Raw genomic sequence first — 18,559 nt, 5'->3', positions numbered from 1 at the left:
CTTAGGCTATATTTCTTTTATTATACTAATAAATATAACAAATCTTAACAGGAAGTATTATCCTAATTTCTATTACAAAAAGACACTGAATTTTAAAAATTCTACAAGTTGCTTAACAGCACTTGACAAGAGGGGGCTAAGATGGCGGAGGAATAGGACGGGGAGACCACTCTCTCCTTCACAAATTTATAGAAAGAACATCTGAACGCTGAGCAAACTCCACAAAACTACTTCTGAACGCTGGCAGAGGACGTCAGGCATCCAGAAAGACAGCACATTATCTTCAAAAGCAGGTAGGAGAAATTATAAAAGATAAAAAGAGAGACAAAAGAGTTAGGGACGGAGACTCGACCCGGGGAGGGAGTCGTAAAAGAGGAGAAATTTCCAAGCACCAGGAAACCCTCTCACCAGCGGGTTTGGGGGAAGATTTCGAATCTCGGAGGGCAACATAACTGGGAGAAAAAATAAATAAAACCCACAAATTACGTGCCTAAAGGCAACTCCCAGCAAAGAACCCCAGACGCTCGCATCATCCGCCACCAGCAAGTGGGGGCTGAACGGAGAGGAGCGGGCGGCACTGCTTAGGGTAAGGACTGGGCCCGAACGCCCTGAGGGCAATCTGAGGGAGCTAACGTGAGATAGTAACCTAAACTGTGGGACAGCCAGAGAGAAAACTATCCCGTGAAAAGCCCAAATCTAAGGCACTGCCGGCCTGCTCACAGAACAAAGAACTGAGCGATACCAGAGGAGAGCTAGCCGGCTGCGGACCGCCCCATCCCCCGCCGGACACAGCAGGCAGGCGGGGCCAGCCAGAGCCGGAAACGGGCAAACTCGGCCCCAGAGAGGGCACCCACTACCAATCTGCAAACAGGCTCCCAGTTTCTAAGCAAAGACTGCCTGAGACCCCGGAGGGTCGACAGCTGCCGGGAGGGTCGCAGCCAGAGACCAGCTCCCCAGAACCGACACAAAGCACACCGGAGCTGGGCGCACCCATAAACGGAGGCGGGGACCAGGGAGGTGATAAGCCGCACCGCACCAACAGGGGAGAGTGCGCTAGCCAAACTCCTGGCCTCCTGAGCTGCTCTGACCGGGAACGGCACAAACCGCCGGCGCAACCGAGTCTGCGCCTTTGTGGAGTACCCGGGAACCTGAACCTGAGCGCCTTAGACCTGGGAAGTGCACGCATCTCAGGGCCCACTCCCCGGCCGAGTAACCTGAAGCCTAAGCAGGGTAGACGGGGAAAGCACACACGCCGTGAGCGGGGGCGAACCCAGTGCGGGCGAGACACAGCGAGCTCGCCACACACATGCCAGTGATATAGGTTTGCAGTGTTCCTCCCTCCCCACACCACGACTGAACAAGCGAACCTAAAGAGACCACCTCCGCCCCTTTGTGGCAGGGAGGAAATTAGATACTGAAGAGACCTCCAAACAGAAGCCAAATAAACAGAGGGAAGCGCTTTGGAAGTGACAGGCCAACAGATTAAAATCCCTGTAGTTAATACGGACTGCATTGAAAGGGGCCTATAGATCTTGAAAAGTATAAGCAGGAACAAGGATCTATCTGAAACTGAACAGACCCCACACTGCTCACAACAGCCCCAGAGAAAGTCCGGGATATATATTTTTACTATTATCATTTTGTTTTTAATTTTTTTTCTTTCTTTTTTCTTTAAGTCCTCTATTACACCCTTAATTTTCATTTTCATAACCCACTATTACCTTGCCAAAAACAAAACACCTATTTTTAAAGCAAACTGCATACATATATCTTATACCTTTTGTGTTTTCTTTTTTATTACTGTTTCTTTCCTGTTTTACTTTTTTTTTACTGTTTCTTTTTTTTACTGTTTTACTGTTTTTTTTCTTTTTATACTGTTTTCTTTTTTCTTTTTTTATATTGTATGTTTTATAAGAGTCTAACCTCTACTCTAGATTTTTAATCTTTGTTTTACATATTTGATATCAATTTTATACATTTAAGAATCCAATCTTTAGTACGCATTTTTACTCAGGAGTGTGATTACTGTCTGGATTACTCTCTCCTCCTATTGACGCTCTTTCTTCTCCCCAGGGAACCTCTATCTCCCACCCTCCTCCTCCCCTTCTCAACCCAATTTTGTGAATCTCTGAGGGTGTTCTGGGTACCGGAGAACACTTCGGGAACAGAATACTGCCCAGATCTCTCTCTCCCCTCTTGATTCCTCCCTTTCTACTCATGCTCACCTTTATTACCTTCCTCCCCCCTCTCTTTGTATCTCTGTGAACCGCTCTGAGGGTTCCAGACTGTGAAGAGCACAGAGGGAAGTGCTTACTGGCTAGACTGCTCACTCCACGGTTGAGTCCCCCTCTTCTCCTCTTGGTCACCTCAACCCTCCCCTCCCCCACTTCACCTCTCCATGTAACTTAGTGAACCTCTCTGGGTATCCCTCACTGTGGAGAATCTTTTCACCATTAACCTAAAAGTTTTATTATTGATGCTGTATGGATGGAGAAGTCTTGAGGCTACTGCAAGAAAAAGACTGAAAGCCAGGGGAAACATTAATTAATAAGAGATCATCCAATAGCCTCCACATATACACTGAAAGCAAGCTCCACCCAAGAGCCAATAAGTTCCAGAGCAAGACATACCACGCAAGTTCTCCAGCAATGCAGGAACATAGCCCTGAGCATCAATATACAGGCTGCCCAGAGGCACACCAAATCCATAGACATCTCAAAACTCAATACTGGACACTCCGTTGCACTCTAGAGAGAAGAAATCCAGCTCCACCCACCAGAATACCGACACAAGCTCCCTCATCCAGGAAACCTTGACAAGCCACCCGTCCAACCCCACCCACAGTGAGGAACCTCCACAATAAAGAGGAACTTCAAACTACCAGAATACAGAAAGGCCACGCCTAACACAGCAATCTAAACAAGATGAAAAGGCAGAGAAATACTCAGCAAGTAAAGGAAAATGAGAAATGCCCACCAAACCAAACCAAAGAGGAGGAGATAGGGAATCTATCTGAAAAAGAATTTAGAATAATGATAATAAAAATGATCCAAAATCTTGAAAGCAAAATGGAGTTACAGACAAATAGCCTGGAGACAAGGATTGAGAAGATGCAAGAAATGTTTATCAAGGACCTAGAAGAAATAAAAAGGAGTCAATATATAATGAATAATGAAATAAAGGAGATAAAAGTCACTCTGGAGGGAACCAACAGTAGAATAACGGAGGCAGAAGATAGGATAAGTGAAATAGAAGATAGAATGATAGAAATAAACGAAGCAGAGAGGAAAAAAGAAAAAAGAATCAAAAGAAATGAGGAAAACCTCAGGGACCTCTGGGACAATATGAAACACCCCAACATTCGAATCATAGGAGTCCCAGAAGAAGAAGATAAAAGGAAAGGCCATGAAAAAATGCTCGAGGAGATAATAGTTGAAAATTTCCCTAAAATGAGGAAGGAAATAGTCACAGAAGTCCAAGAAACCCAGAGAGTCCCAAACAGGATAAACCCAAAGCGAAACACCCCAAGACACATATTGATCAAATTAACGAAGATCAAACACAAAGAACAAATATTAAAAGCAGCAAGGGAAAAACAACAAATAACACACAAGGGGATACCCATAAGGATAACAGCTGATCTTTCAATAGAAACCCTTCAGGCTAGAAGGGAATGGCAGGACATACTTAAAGTAATGAAAGAGAATAATCTACAACCCAGATTACTGTACCCAGCAAGGATCTCATTCAGATAGGAAGGAGAATTCAAAAGCTTTACAGACAAGCAAGAGCTGAGGGAATTCAGCACAACCAAACCAGCTCTCCAACAAATGCTAAAGGATCTTCTCTAAACAGGAAACACAGAAAGGATGTTTAAACACGAACTCAAAACAACAAAGTAAATGGCAATGGGATCATACTTATCAATAATTACCTTAAATGTAAATGGGTTGAATGCCCCAACCAAAAGACAAAGACTGGCTGAATGGATACAAAAACAAGACCCATATATATGCTGTCTACAAGAGACCCACCTCAAAGCTAGGGACACATACAGACTGAAAGTGAAAGGATGGAAAAACATATTTCATGCAAACAGAGACCAAAAGAAAGCAGGAGTCGCAATACTCATTTCAGATAAAATAGACTTTAAAATAAAGGCTGTGAAAAGGGACAAAGAAGGACACTACGTAATGATCAAAGGGTCAATCCAAGAAGATGTAACAATTATAAATATATATGCACCCAACATAGGAGCACCACAATATATAAGGCAAATACTAACAAGTATGAAAGGAGAAATTAACAATAAAACAATAATAGTGGGAGACTTTAATACTCCACTCACACATATGGATAGATCGACTAAACAGAAAATTAACAAGGAAACACAAACTTTAAATGATGCAATAGACAAATTAGATTTAATGGATATTTACAGGACTTTCCACCCCAAAACAACCAATTTCACCTTTTTCTCAAGTGCACACGGAACTTTCTCCAGGATAGATCACATCCTGGGCCACAAATCTAGCCTTGGTAAATTCTGAAAAATTGAAATCATCCCAGCCATCTTCTCTGACCACAATGCAGTAACATTAGACCTCAATTACAGGAGAAAAACTATTAAAAATTCCAACATATGGAGGCTAAACAACACGCTTCTGAATAACCAACAAATCACAGAAGAAATCAAAAAAGAAATCAAATTATGCATAGAAACGAATGAAAATGAAAACACAACAACCCAAAACCTATGGGACACTGTAAAAGCAATGCTAAGGGGAAGGTTCATAGCAATACAGGCGTACCTCAAGAAACAAGAAAAAAATCAAATAAATCAAGTAACTCTACACCTAAAGCAACTAGAGAAGGAAGAAATGAAGAATCCCAGGGTCAGTAGAAGGAAAGAAATCTTAAAAATTAGGGCAGAAATAAATGCAAAAGAAACAAAAGAGACCATAGCAAAAATCAACAAAACTAAAAGCTGGTTTTTCGAGAAGATAAACAAAATTGATAAGCCATTAGCCAGACTCATCAAGAAACAAAGGGAGAAGAATCAGATCAACAAAATTAGAAATGAAAACGGAGAGATCACAACAGATTCCACAGAAATACAAAGGATCATAAGAGACTACTACCAACAGCTATATGCCAATAAAATGGACAACTTGGAAGAAATGGACAAATTCTTAGAAAAGTATAACTTTCCAAAACTGAACCAGGAAGAAATAGAAGATCTTAACAGACCCATCACAAGCACGGAAATCGAAAGTGTTATCAGAAATCTTCCAGCAAACAAAAGCCCAGGACCAGACGGCTTCACAGCGGAATTCTACCAAAAATTTAGAGAAGAGCTAACACCTATCCTGCTCAAACTCTTCCAGAAAATTGCAGAAGATGGTAAACTTCCAAACTCATTCTATGAGGCCACCATCACCCTAATTCCAAAACCAGACAAAGATGCCACAAAAAAAGAAAACTACAGGCCAATATCACTGATGAACATAGATGCAAAAATCCTTAATAAAATTCTAGCAAACAGAATTCAACATCATATTAAAAAGATCATACATCATGACCAAGTGGGCTTTATCCCAGGAATACAAGGTTTCTTTAACATCCACAAATCAATCAATGTAATACACCACATTAACAAATTGAAAGATAAAAACCATATGATTATCTCAATAGATGCAGAAAAAGCCTTTGACAAAATTCAACATCCACTTATGATAAAAACCCTCCAGAAAGCAGGAATAGAAGGAACATACCTCAACATAATAAAAGCTATATATGACAAACCCACAGCAAACATTATCCTCAATGGTGAAAAATTGAAAGCATTTCCCCTAAAGTCAGGAACAAGGCAAGGATGCCCACTTTCACCACTACTATTCAACATAGTTTTGGAAGTTTTGGCCACAGCAATCAGAGCTGAAAAAGAAATAAAAGGAATACAGATAGGAATAGAAGAAGTAAAACTCTCACTGTTTGCAGATGACATGATCCTCTACATAGAAAACCCTAAAGATTCTACCAGAAAATTACTAGAGCTAATCAATGAATATAGTAAAGTTGCAGGATATAAAATTAACACACAGAAATCTCTTGCATTCCTATGCTCCAATAATAAGAAAACAGAGAAATTAAGGAAACAATACCATTCACCATTGCAACAAAAAGAATAAAATACTTAGGAATATATCTACCTAAAGAAACAAAAGACTTGTATATAGAAAACTATAAAACACTGATGAAAGAAATCAAAGAGGACACAAACAGATGGAGAAATATACCGTGTTCATGGATTGGAAGAATTAATATAGTGAAAATGAGTATACTACCCAAAGCAATCTATAGATTCAATGCAATCCCTATCAAGCTACCAATGGTATTTTTCACAGAACTAGAACAAATCATTTCACAATTTGTATGGAAATATAAGAGACCTCGATTAGCCAAAGCAATCTTGAGAAAGAAGAATGGAACTGGAGGAATCAACCTGCCTGACTTCAGGCTCTACTACAAAGCCACAGTCATCAAGACAGTATGGTACTGGCACAAAGATAGAAATATAGATCAATGGAACAAAGTAGAAAGCTCAGAGATAAATCCACGCACCTATGGACACCTTATCTTCGACAAAGGAGGCAAGAATATACAATGGAGAAAAGACAATCTCTTTAACAAGTGGTGCTGGGAAAACTGGTCAACCACTTGTAAAAGAATGAAACTAGAACACTTCCTAACACCATACACAAAAATAAACTCAAAATGGATTAAAGATCTAAATGTAAGACCAGAAACTATAAAACTCCTAGAGGAAAACGTAGGCAAAACACTCTCCGGCATAAATCACAGCAGGATCCTCCATGACCCAACTCCCAGAATATTGGAAATAAAAGCAAAAATAAACAAATGGGACCTAATTAAAATTAAAAGCTTTTGCACAACAAAGGAAACTATAAGCAAGGTGAAAAGACAGCCTTCAGAATGGGAGAAAATAATAGCAAATGAAGCAACAGACAAACAATTAATCTCAAAAATATACAAGCAACTTCTGCAGCTGAATTCCAGAAAAATAAACGACCCAATCAAAAAATGGGCCAAAGAACTAAACAGACATTTCTCCAAAGAAGAAATACAGATGGCTAACAAACACATGAAAAGATGCTCAACATCACTCATTATTAGAGAAATGCAAATCAAAACCACAATGAGGTATCATTTCACACCAGTCAGAATGGCTGCTATCCAAAAGTCTACAAGCAATAAATGCTGGAGAGGGTGTGGAGAAAAGGGAACCCTCTTACACTGTTGGTGGGAATGCAAACTAGTACAGCCACTATGGAGAACAGTGTGGAGATTCCTTAAAAAACTGGGAATAGAACTGCCATATGACCCAGAAATCCCACTGCTGGGCATATACACCGAGGAAACCAGAATTGAAAGAGACGCGTGTACCCCAATGTTCATCGCAGCACTGTTTACAATAGCCAGGACATGGAAGCAACCTAGATGTCCATCAGCAGACGAATGGATAAGGAAGCTGTGGTACATATACACAATGGAATATTACTCAGCCATTAAAAAAAATACATTTGAATCGGTTCTATTGAGATGGATGAAACTGGAGCCCATAATACAGAGTGAAGTAAGCCAGAAAGAAAAACACCAATACAGTATACTAATGCATATATATGGAATTTGAAAAATGGTAACGATAACCCTATGTGCGAGACAGAATAAGAGACACGGATGCATTGAACAGTCTTATGGACTCTGAGGGAGAAGGTGAGGGTGGGACGTTCTGGGAAAATAGCACTGAAACATGTATATTATCATATGTGAAACAGAACACCATTCCATGTTCGATGCATGAGACAAATGCTCGGGGCTGGGGCAATGGGATGACCCGGAGGGATGGGATGGGGAGGGAGGTAGGAGGGGGGTCCAGGATGGGGAGCACATGTGGACCTATGACTGATTCATGTCAATGTATGGCAAAAACTACTGCAATATTGTAACGTAAAAAAAAAAATAAAAAATAAATAAATAAAACAGGAAATGTGAGGTAGATAAATAAAAATGCTTGAGATGAGAAAATACATATTCAACCTATCAGGAAAAATAAATTCAAACCATGGAAATATTCAAAAAAAAAATAGCACTTGACAAAGAACTGTTGGAGCTAGGCCCAAATCCACTTCCTTATTATGATGAATCCCAAAGCTGTCCAGATCCACCATAGTTATATACTTGGGCTCTGGAATGAGCAGACTTTGCTTCACATCCCAGCCCAGCCATTTCTCAGCTAGTTAACTCTAAGAAAACTCCTTATGTCTATAAACCTCAATTTTCTTAATCTCAGAATAACATAATGAGAGTTCTGTTTGATGAGATTATTATTGGAAATAAAGTTGTTTTCCTAAAGTCTGTAACACGTTAACCAATCTAAAGTTCTTTCCTATCACCATCATCACCATCATCTTTGCCAGTGGCAGATGGTGACTTGATTCGAGGAAGTACACACAAGATGAGCAAGTACATAGAAGAGCCCACAGTTAGAAAAGCAGAGAATTAATTTTTGCAAGGGAAAGAGGTGCAAAACTAGCACATAGCTAGGATCATGCTATTCTCTTCTTTATTCCTTCAGTATCTTTATGTGGGTAAAGTAGGTTAAAACAAAACAAAATAAAACAAAGCAGGTCTCTAGGTTCATCCACCTTGTTAGAACTGACAGTGTATATTAATGCATATATATGGAATCTAGAAAGATGGTACTGATGAAATATGGGCATGGCTGGGGGCTAGGAAGGAGAGCATGGAATGTATGGAGAGAGTAACATGGAAACTTATGTTACCATATGTAAACTAGAGAGCCAATGGGAATTTTCTGTATGACTCATGCAACTCAAACCTGGGCTCTGTAATAATCTAGAGGGGTGGCATGGGGATGGAGGTGGGAGGGAGGTTCAAGAGGGAGGGGACATATATATACTTATGGCTGATTTGCGTCTATGTTTGGTGAAAAGCAAATTTGGTGTAAAAAAATTATCCTTCAATTAAAAAATAAATAAATTTAAACAAAGACAAAAAAACAGGGCTATTACCTTAGCAATTAACAGGGAAGCAAATCATAAAAGTACAGGTCTAGGTTAGATATGAAGCCAGAAAAGGTTCTTTTCCTACTTGACTCTGGTGTTAAGTGGATATAATGGGGAAGAATCATGTGAAAGTCTTTTCTTCTGGAGTTTTAAAGCAGAAACTATTATAAGTGCCTGCCCACTTTGCTATGTAACTAGAAATTTGGCTTTCTAGAATAATAATACGTGCATACTCAGTTTCTAAGTCATGTTAGACTCTTTGTGACCCCGTGGGCTGTAGCCTGCCAGATTCCTCTGTCCTTTGGATTACTTAGGCAAAAGTTCTGAAGTGCATTGTAATTTTCTTTTCCAGGGGATTTTCCTGACCTAGGGATTGAATATGCATGTCCTCCATTGCAGGGAGTTTCCTTACCACTGAGCCCGCTGGGAAGCCCCATACAGCAATGATAAAATGGAGTTAAATTCCCAAAACATTTCAAATACTTAAAAGGGAAAACTTATATTTAAAGTGAAGTTTCTAGAGTAGGCTACCGCTTAAACCCCACCTTGATATATGGACTAAGGCTATGACACAATGGCTGGCAAATAGAAGATGTACCTCAACACTGAATGAATGAATGACTAGCTCCTCCACTCCTACCCAAATACTGTTGATTTTCCTGGTGTGCCTCTAGAGAAAACTGCCATTTAAACTCGTCTTCTGGGAGAATCTGAGGATAACTGCAAAGTTTTGGAAGCCTCAGTGGGTTACTGAATCATTCCATGTATGTATGAGCAAAATCTCTATAAAGCAAAATCTCTATAAAGAGGACAGGCAGTAGATTGATGGCTATCTTCGCTGGACCAATGAAATTATTTTCTTTTTTCAATTATTTTCTCTAACTCCTGTAGTTAAGATTTTTAAAATGAGTGGAAGCCCAGGTAGAAGAAGAAATTGAGCCAGGCTCTTCATTTGGACCCTTTTGTGGGCTGAGTATGTACATCCCCTCGAAGTTCATACTTTGAAGCCCTAATCCCCAATGTGATAATATTTGAAGGCATAGTTTTTAAGAGGTAATTAGGTTTAGATTAAGTCATGAGAGTGGGGTCTCAATGAAGGGATTAGTGTCCTTCTAGGAAGAGGAAGGGAAAGCAGGGCTTTTTCTCTCCCTGACATGTGAAAACACAGTGAGAAGCTAGCTATCTGCACATGAGGAGGAGAGCGCTCCCCAGAACCTGACCATGTTGGCACCCTGCTCTCGGATTCCAGCCTCACAACCTGTGAGAAAATAGATTTCTATTGCTTAAACCACCCATTGGGTCTAGGGTGTTTTGTTATGGCAGCCCAGGAAGATACAGTCTCTTTGGACTTGGTGATTGGCAGTGTAGAACCAAGAGAAGGTAAAAGAAGAAACAGCACCTAGAATGTGTGAATCTTGTTTTAATTCACAACACAAACTGTATGATACCATAATGATCCAAACTGAGCTAACTAGAGTTGTACAAAGTAACCAGAGAAAAAGGTTCCCAGAAGTTTGTACTATCAGCTACTTATTGTGAGACTTTAAATCTCATTGATTTGGTTTGTTTTTCAGATCACTGTTAAAGTGATATAATTTAATTAAGATAACATATCATTTTTCATCAATTGTGAAACATATGTTTTTATTCATATTTTCCTATATCTGAAACTAGAATGTGTTTCACAATCAATGTTTTCTTATCATATTTTCTCTTTTTGTTAAGTGGCTCTTAATACTGTATCTTACAGTTGAGCCTTTTAGATTTGATGAAATATGATGTGAAGAACATTAGAGCACTTTCACTACATTCTCATGTGATTATTTCTTTATTCATTCATTAAATATGTATTTACTTAACCAATAGGATTCTCATTCCCTCTATACTTGGTGCTGGAGTAAAAGGTGAATCAGACCCCCGTCTTCAAAGAACTCATTGCTGACAAGGCAGACTTGCACACAAACAAAAAGGCGAGAAGTTTGAAATAAGACAGTCATAGTGAGGATGAGAAAGATCCCATAAATATAGAAACTAGTAAGGAAGTAGAATTGAAAAGGAGCTAGTAGTGTTTGGGTAATGATATAGATTTTTAAGATAGAGAATACAAAAGGAAAACAGGTTTTGATAGGAAACCTAATAAGTTCTGATACTTATCGAACATATAGAAATTGATGTGAAGGACTGGACTTAAGGTAAGAGTCCTGGGATAGTCATTTGGATGTTTGAGTTATCAGTGTGTAGTTGGCATGGATGTTCATGCCGTTGCTTAGAATAAACATGTAGAGTAAGAAAGAGCCAAGGATAGAACATTAGGGGTACACCAGGACAGGAGTGATCAGAGAAAGAGGGAATCTGGATGCAATAGTTCACAGGAAGCTACAGAGGAGATCCACAGGAGCATACGTTGCTTTAGGAAGAATTGAATGAAATGAGTCTGCAGAGTCTTAGATGTGGAAATTTAAATGACAGTCGATGTTACCATTAAAAGCATTCTCTGAACCAATATTTAATATTGTTTCCTTGATTTTAAGTTAAAGCAATGATTGAGAAATGACTATGTTGAAATATGTTTTCATCTGTTGCAAACTCCTGAGGAAACCTTTGTTTCATATGTTAGAGAATGTGCCTTGTACGGTCCTGTCAAATTGAATTCCTTCAAGCTTTAGTGTAAGGAAAGTTTTTGTCATCTGCAGAACTGTTACATTTCCTTTAATCAGACATGAGAATATGTGATCCATTATTTCACTTTTTCTCTTGGCTGCCAGGAAGATCAGAGATAAAAGAAGTGCTCAGTCTTAGTGATCTTCTTATCTCATATTCTGTGTAGAATAATATCTGCTCCTTTGGCTATCTCTTTCCTGATCGCTTTTTGCCTTTATCTTTTATGTTCTTGTGTTTATTAAAAGGAATTGAAAACATACTTTAGAAGGATGGGAAATACCTAAAAATAAATAAAAACATCATCATCGTGATGTATTTTAGAATTCATTTGATATTTCTACTGAAACAAAGTCTAGGGCATGAATTAGTAGTTAATATTAATGTGTAGAAATGAATGCTTGGATTGTTAGACTCTCTTTGTGTGATCTGTGACAGCAGCTCTTTATTCAAACTATTTGAAGAGTTGGACTCATATCATTAATGATTCAGGTGCACTAATCAAATAATAAACCCTAAATCCACATTGATTTCAATCTCTATTCAGGACACTAGGGAAAATAATCAGTGTTTGCTGAAGGAATGAGGAAAATTGGAAAGGAAATAAACGTTATTTTTAAAACCCCTTTGGAATATATTAGTTGGGGAGAAAATTTGACAGCTATTTTAAAGGTAATTGACAGTGTCTCTTAAAAAACATCATATTCCTTTCTAATATGACAATTATGCCATAACATATTTAGAACTTTTAGTATTGAAAATAGTATGTTTCTAATTGCTTTCAGTGTTGCTTAAATTTATCTTATTGGTGATTAGCAAGAATTCTAAGTACCCTAATTTCTACAGAGTCTTGCAGAGTATGTCCTAGGTGGTTGTGATCAGTTTTCAATGGCCTTTAACAAAAATCTGATAGGAGGAAAGGATAGCCTAATAATCATTAAAGTCATAGCCACAAATTTTAAGAAGTTACAAGATGTCTGGTACTATGCAAACAATCTTATATGTGTTAATTCCTCACAGCAGAATTATTATTATCACTGTTTTTCATATGAAGAAACTGAGGCTTTGAAAGACCACACAAAGTGCCAGACTTAGGATTTGAACTTATAGTTTTAATCTTTATATTCTATCAACTTGGAATTCATTCTTCTCACAATTATTCTTCAAGTTTTGTCTACCTTACCTTTTAAAGATTTATTACATCCATCCTATAATCTTTGTCAATATTCATTCCTAGTTCAGACTGTCTGGTTTATTCCTGAACTATTGCAAAAGCCTCAAAATTAGAGATTTTCACCATATAGAGTGAAGAGGATACTGTATTCTTTCCTCAAAAACCAACTATAAAACTAGAAAATTATCAAAATCAACAAGTCAGAGCCTGGAAATTGACAATGATTTAAAACAAGCTGAGAAGCACTGGTTAGAAAGTTAACTTTCAAATAAAGAAACTTGGAATTCAAAGAATTCTTATCTGAAGATGCATCCACTTTGATAATAAACAACAAAATGGCAGACATACATCCAACCATACCAATAATTACCTAAAGTGTTAAGTAGACTAAGCACCCAAACCAAATGTAAGCATCGTCAGACTGAAAACAAAGAAAGTAAGATTCAACTCTACGCTCTTTACAAAAAGCATACTGTAGATTCAGACTCAATTAAATTGAAAGCAAAAGGATAGAGAAAATACACTATGCAAACAATGACCATCAAGAATCTGAAATGACTACATTACTATCAGACAAAATTGACTTTAAGATAGATATATTACTGGAGACAAAGAGGAATGTTTCATAGTGATAAAAAGGTCAATTTTTCAAGAAGAAAATGAGAGTACTCCTGAATATGTAATACAAAAACCAGCAGAAGTGAAAGGAGAAATAGACATTTGAACAATAACAAGAGACTTTTATATTCCACTCTCAAAAACTGGTACACAAACTAGACAGAATGTCAGCAAAGATATAGAAGACCGAACAATGCTAACTACCACCTTGACCTAACTAACATTTATGAAACACTCCAATCAATAAACATTGAATACATGTTCCTTTCAAATGCACATGGTGAATTATCAGGATTTAGACAATGTGTTGGACCATAAAACAAATATCAGTGAACTTAAGAGGACCAAAGTCATACAAACTATCTTCGCTGAACACAGGAGAATTAACTTAGAAATGAACCAAGTCCTACACATCATCCCAAAGGGTACAGAATTCCAGTTCACTAGATTTTAAACCTTGTTCACCTGTAACTTATACATGGTGGTTAACATCTTTAAAATATTTAGACTGCCACTCTTATATCAATAGAACATTGCTGAATCTACTGTTAACACCCAGTATGAAAAATAACAGATAAATCTAATTGATTAAGTCATAAAATATTTACTGAGTGCCTACTCTGTGTCAGGGGCTATTTTTATTGTTGAGGATACTTTAGCAAACATGAACAAACTTCAAAGAAATTCCTGCTGTCATTTAGCTTGTATTTTACAGGAAAATAAAACAATAGAATAAATAAATATGCACATTTAATGTGTATTTGAGAGCAATAGAATATATTACACAAGGCATCAGTTCAGTTCGGTTCAGTCACTCAGTCGTGTCCGACTCTTTGTGACCCCATGACAGCACGACAGGCCTCCCTGTCCATCATCAGCTCCTGGAGTTTACTCAAACTCATGTCCATCGAATCAGTGATGCCATCCAGCCACCTCATCCTCTGTCGTCCCCTTCTCCTCCTGCCCCCAATCCTTCCCAGCATCAAGGTCTTTTCCAATGAGTCAACTCTTTGCATGAGGTGGCCAAAGTATTGGAGTTTCAGCTTCAACATCAGTCCTTTCAATGAACCCCCAGGGCTGATCTCTTTAGTATGGACTGGTTGGATCTCCTTGCAGTCCAAGGGACTCTCAAGAGTCTTCTCTAACACCACAGTTCAAAAGCATCAATTCTTTGGCACTCAGCTTTCGTCACCGTCCAACCCTCACATCCATACATGACTACTGGAAAAACCATAGCCTTGACTAGATGGACCTTTGTTGGCAAAGTAATGTGTCTGCTTTTTAATATACTATCTAGGTTGGTCATAATTTTCCTTCCAAGGAGTAAACGTCTTTTAGTTTCATGGCTGCAATCACCATCTGCAGTGATTTTGTAGCCCCCCAAAATAAAGTTTGCCACTGTTTCCATTATTTCTCCATCTATTTGCCATGAAGTGATGGGACCAGATGCCATGATCTTAGTTTTCTGAATGTTGAGTTTTAAGCCAACTTTTCCACTCTCCTCTCTCACTTTCATCAAGAGGCTTTTTAGTTCTTTTTCACTTTCTGCCATAAGGGTGGTGTCATCTGCATACCTGAGGTTATTGATATTTCTCTACATAGGGCATAAGGATAGAAAATACTGGGATTGTGAGTCAGGGTTGCAAATTTAAGATCAGGAAAGGCTTTATTGAGCAGATGATATTGAGGAAAAGGTTGGAGAACTGAGTCATGTAAACGTTAGGAAGAAAGGCACTCCAGGTAGAAAATTCCTAGAAATAATGCCAAACCAGTACCTTTGTGACCCCTAGAATCTACATTATACCTCTTAACTATAATTTTTCACTAAAAGGTCCCAGGTTACCTCAGAGAAGTGATTCGTTGCAGGACTGAGATAGAAACTGTTCAAAATCAGTCTGTGAACATTGTAGTTGTTTAGTCATTAAGTTGTGCCTGATTCTTTGTGATCCCAGGGACTGTAGCCCGCTAAGCACCTCTCCCCAAACAAGAGTATCAAAATGTGTTGCCATTTCCTTCTATAGGGAATATTCCTGACATAGGGATCGAACCCATGTCTCTTGCATTGGTGGGTGGATTCTTTACCCCTGAACCACCTGGGGAAGTTCCTGGGGACATTAGGTTATATTAGAAAGCAGGGACTCTATCAAAGACAATTGAAGTCTTACAAACAGACATAGGCCATATTGATGGGGGTCACACTAGCCAACAGTGGGAAAATTTTAGTATCAGAATACCAATACTCAAAACAGATTAAAACACATCAGTTACATAAATATCTATGAATTCATAATGATGCAAAGAGAAAACTCACCATCACTACTGAATATTTTTATAGTACCAATTCATTATTTTGAAAACTGATAGCTGTTTGAATGGTACTTTAGAAATAAAAAGTTAATAGTTTTTTGTGTGGAATAACTCTAAACATTAAATTCAGTGTCATAAAATCAACGTTATTGAATGGTTCTAGGCATTGATCATGAAAGCTCCTGAAACCATTAAACAACAGATTGATGAGAAACTTGTTACAGGAAGATTTGGATAACATCAGTTGAACCCACTGATCAGTCTTTACGTCACCAGAAGGATCAATCAGTTTGTATGCACTTTCTGAAGTGATCTTCTAGGAAGGACAAAATACAGCCACCTATGTAGTAGTCGCTAGGAAAGAATTAAAATTATTGAAACCTTTAGAATATACCTACTGATTTACATGATATACAGGACATGAGTACATGGATGCTATAATCCAAATCCATAATATAGGCATTTTGAGTGGACAGATGCTTTGTTTTCTTCAACAAATAAATGACATTAATATAAAAATTGGGTGATAGGTGAAAATGTTTTCCATTTAAAGAAATTCAATAGTCATGTCAACCGAATGCAGCGTAAGGAACTTATTTGAATTCCAACTCCAATTAGCCAACTCTAAAATGATGTTTTTGATGTAACAAGAAAAGTAAGTTCACAGTCTGAGTATGAGATATTGCTAAAGAATTAACACAAGCTTTGTTTGGTGTAAGGCCATTTTTCATTAATGAAAATACTGAAGCATGTAGAGGTAAAATATACAATAACATAAATTTGCTTTAAAATAAAAGTGATGGGCATATATGAAAAGTGTTAATTGTTGAAGCTAGATGGCAGGTATGTGAGGGTCATTATGCTGCTCTGTCTACTACAGGTATGTTTAGAAATATTTATAATAAGTTAAAAGAATGGATTTAGGCTTTGATAACCAAATTTTCTTCAAAGTGAACTAGTAAATACTCTTGGGGCTAAAATTATTATAGTGTTAAAAATTCCTGCTCTGTCTTTTAATGTTCCCATGCCTGGCCATACTCATTGGCCATTAAAAAGCCAGCAAGTGAAGATAATGGCCATCATCACTGTATCCTAAGCACTTTATACTCAATAGTTTATTTTAATATTTAAACATTGCTGAGAGCTAATGTGTCAGAGATGACTGGTTGGCACAAGTAGTCCTGTTCCCATTTCAGAGTGTAGATTCAAGTGGGGAAGTAGCTGCCTCTGGACCACATTTCTAATCCCTTTTGCTTCTGGGTGTGACCATGTGACTAGTTCATACCATTGTGATTTTAATGAGTTTAATGAGTGTCTGCTGGCTTAGGAGGTTAAATATTACTGCACAATGCTCCAAGTTTTCTTTTCCATTCACCTTTTCCTCGTCATTGGTGTTGGGATAATATCAGAGAAATCTTGAAGACACAAGATGGTGGAATCACAAGATGAAATCAGCCTATGTCTTTGAGTCACTGGTGGAAGGAATTTGCCTTAAAGATCTTCTCAATCAGGAAGGGTTACATCGAAATTTGTGTTAACAAGAAATCTACTTTTTGTGCCAAGCCACTGATATTTTGGGGTTGTTTGTTATAGCACATTACTTTTCCTGACTTACACAGTTGTATATTATCATCTCTATTTTTAGATAAGGAAACCAAGCTGGGAAATGTTGGATAACTTGTGTAGAGAGCAACAGCTAGAGAAGACCAGAGCCAGGACCTGAACTTTGGTTTTCTAATCCTTAAGAATATGCTCTTGACTGTGGCATACCAAAATATTCCATGGGACAGAGACTTTCTGATAGATGCTCTGTGATTTGTACTCCAGCAGCCTTATTGCTCCTTATATCTCAAGTACTGGCTTTAGAGTCTGGATCACTATTCAGACTCTTCCTTAGCCTTCAAACTGAGGCCTCCTTGACCCATATCCTTTTATTGTTTTGGTTTGTTCCTTTTTACTATAGCCTGACCTGCATCTTAAAAATGATTTGGCCAGGAAGACTCCCACGCTTAAGAACTTGAGTTTCTGGTTATTTACTAAGCAAAGGCTTTGTCTCTAGGAAAGTTCCCCAGGGAAAACACAATGCCATGAACTGGCTATTTTATAAATGTCTACTTAGACTAGTTGGTCTTAATATTTTTGAGACCATTCTCAAAGGATAATCCCATGACCAGAAACATATGTGTCATCCATATCTGGGAAATTGTTAAAAATACAGATTCTTGAAGCACAGGCCAGAGTTACTGAATCAGAAACTCAAGGGATCGGTCCCAGCAACCTGTCTTTCAACAAGATATCCAGGGGATTATGATATATGCTACAATTAGAAAACTGTCAATTCACCCTTCCACTTTAAAATTCTGCTTGGAATTAAACAAAGAAACAAAAATATTATGTTTTTCCTTCAAAATTTCTACTGTTAAATGCTATCTTTCAAAGGACTCTGAGAAAGTTTCTAAATATCTTTATCAACATATGGGCATTATAGTTTGCCTATCCTAACTAGGAATCCTCTTACAACTGGTTTAAAATTTCTCCTACTTTCTTTCTTCTCTAAACTCTTTTTCATTTTTGCAGAGTTTTTTTTCCCCTATCTACTTTCTCCTTCTGTCTTTTTTTATACTGTTGTTGCCGCTTCTCCCTGAATTCCCTTTGGATTTGCTCTATCTATTTGCACTAAATTCAGGCTCAA

The 18,559-nt window shown here is 38.0% G+C and overlaps 1 long non-coding RNA gene across 2 annotated transcripts in view; it reads left to right on the top strand.

The window, feature by feature from the left end:
• Positions 1–18,559, top strand: part of LOC145538635 (uncharacterized) — a 520,942-nt gene that overhangs the window by 277,040 nt on the left and 225,343 nt on the right. The window contains exon 1 of one of the 2 annotated variants that reach the window (XR_014077110.1): positions 128–293. The exons of the other annotated variant lie outside the window; for it this stretch is intronic. This is a non-coding gene — a long non-coding RNA (uncharacterized LOC145538635). Of the gene's footprint in view, positions 1–127; positions 294–18,559 lie in introns of those variants that run through there. 2 annotated transcript variants of the gene reach the window in all.

This window comes from Giraffa tippelskirchi, chromosome 2 (genome assembly GCF_054371585.1).
Source record: "Giraffa tippelskirchi isolate mGirTip1 chromosome 2, T2T-mGirTip1v1.2.pri, whole genome shotgun sequence".
Classification (NCBI taxonomy): domain Eukaryota; kingdom Metazoa; phylum Chordata; class Mammalia; order Artiodactyla; family Giraffidae; genus Giraffa; species Giraffa tippelskirchi.
This window is presented reverse-complemented; position numbering and strand designations above follow the sequence as displayed.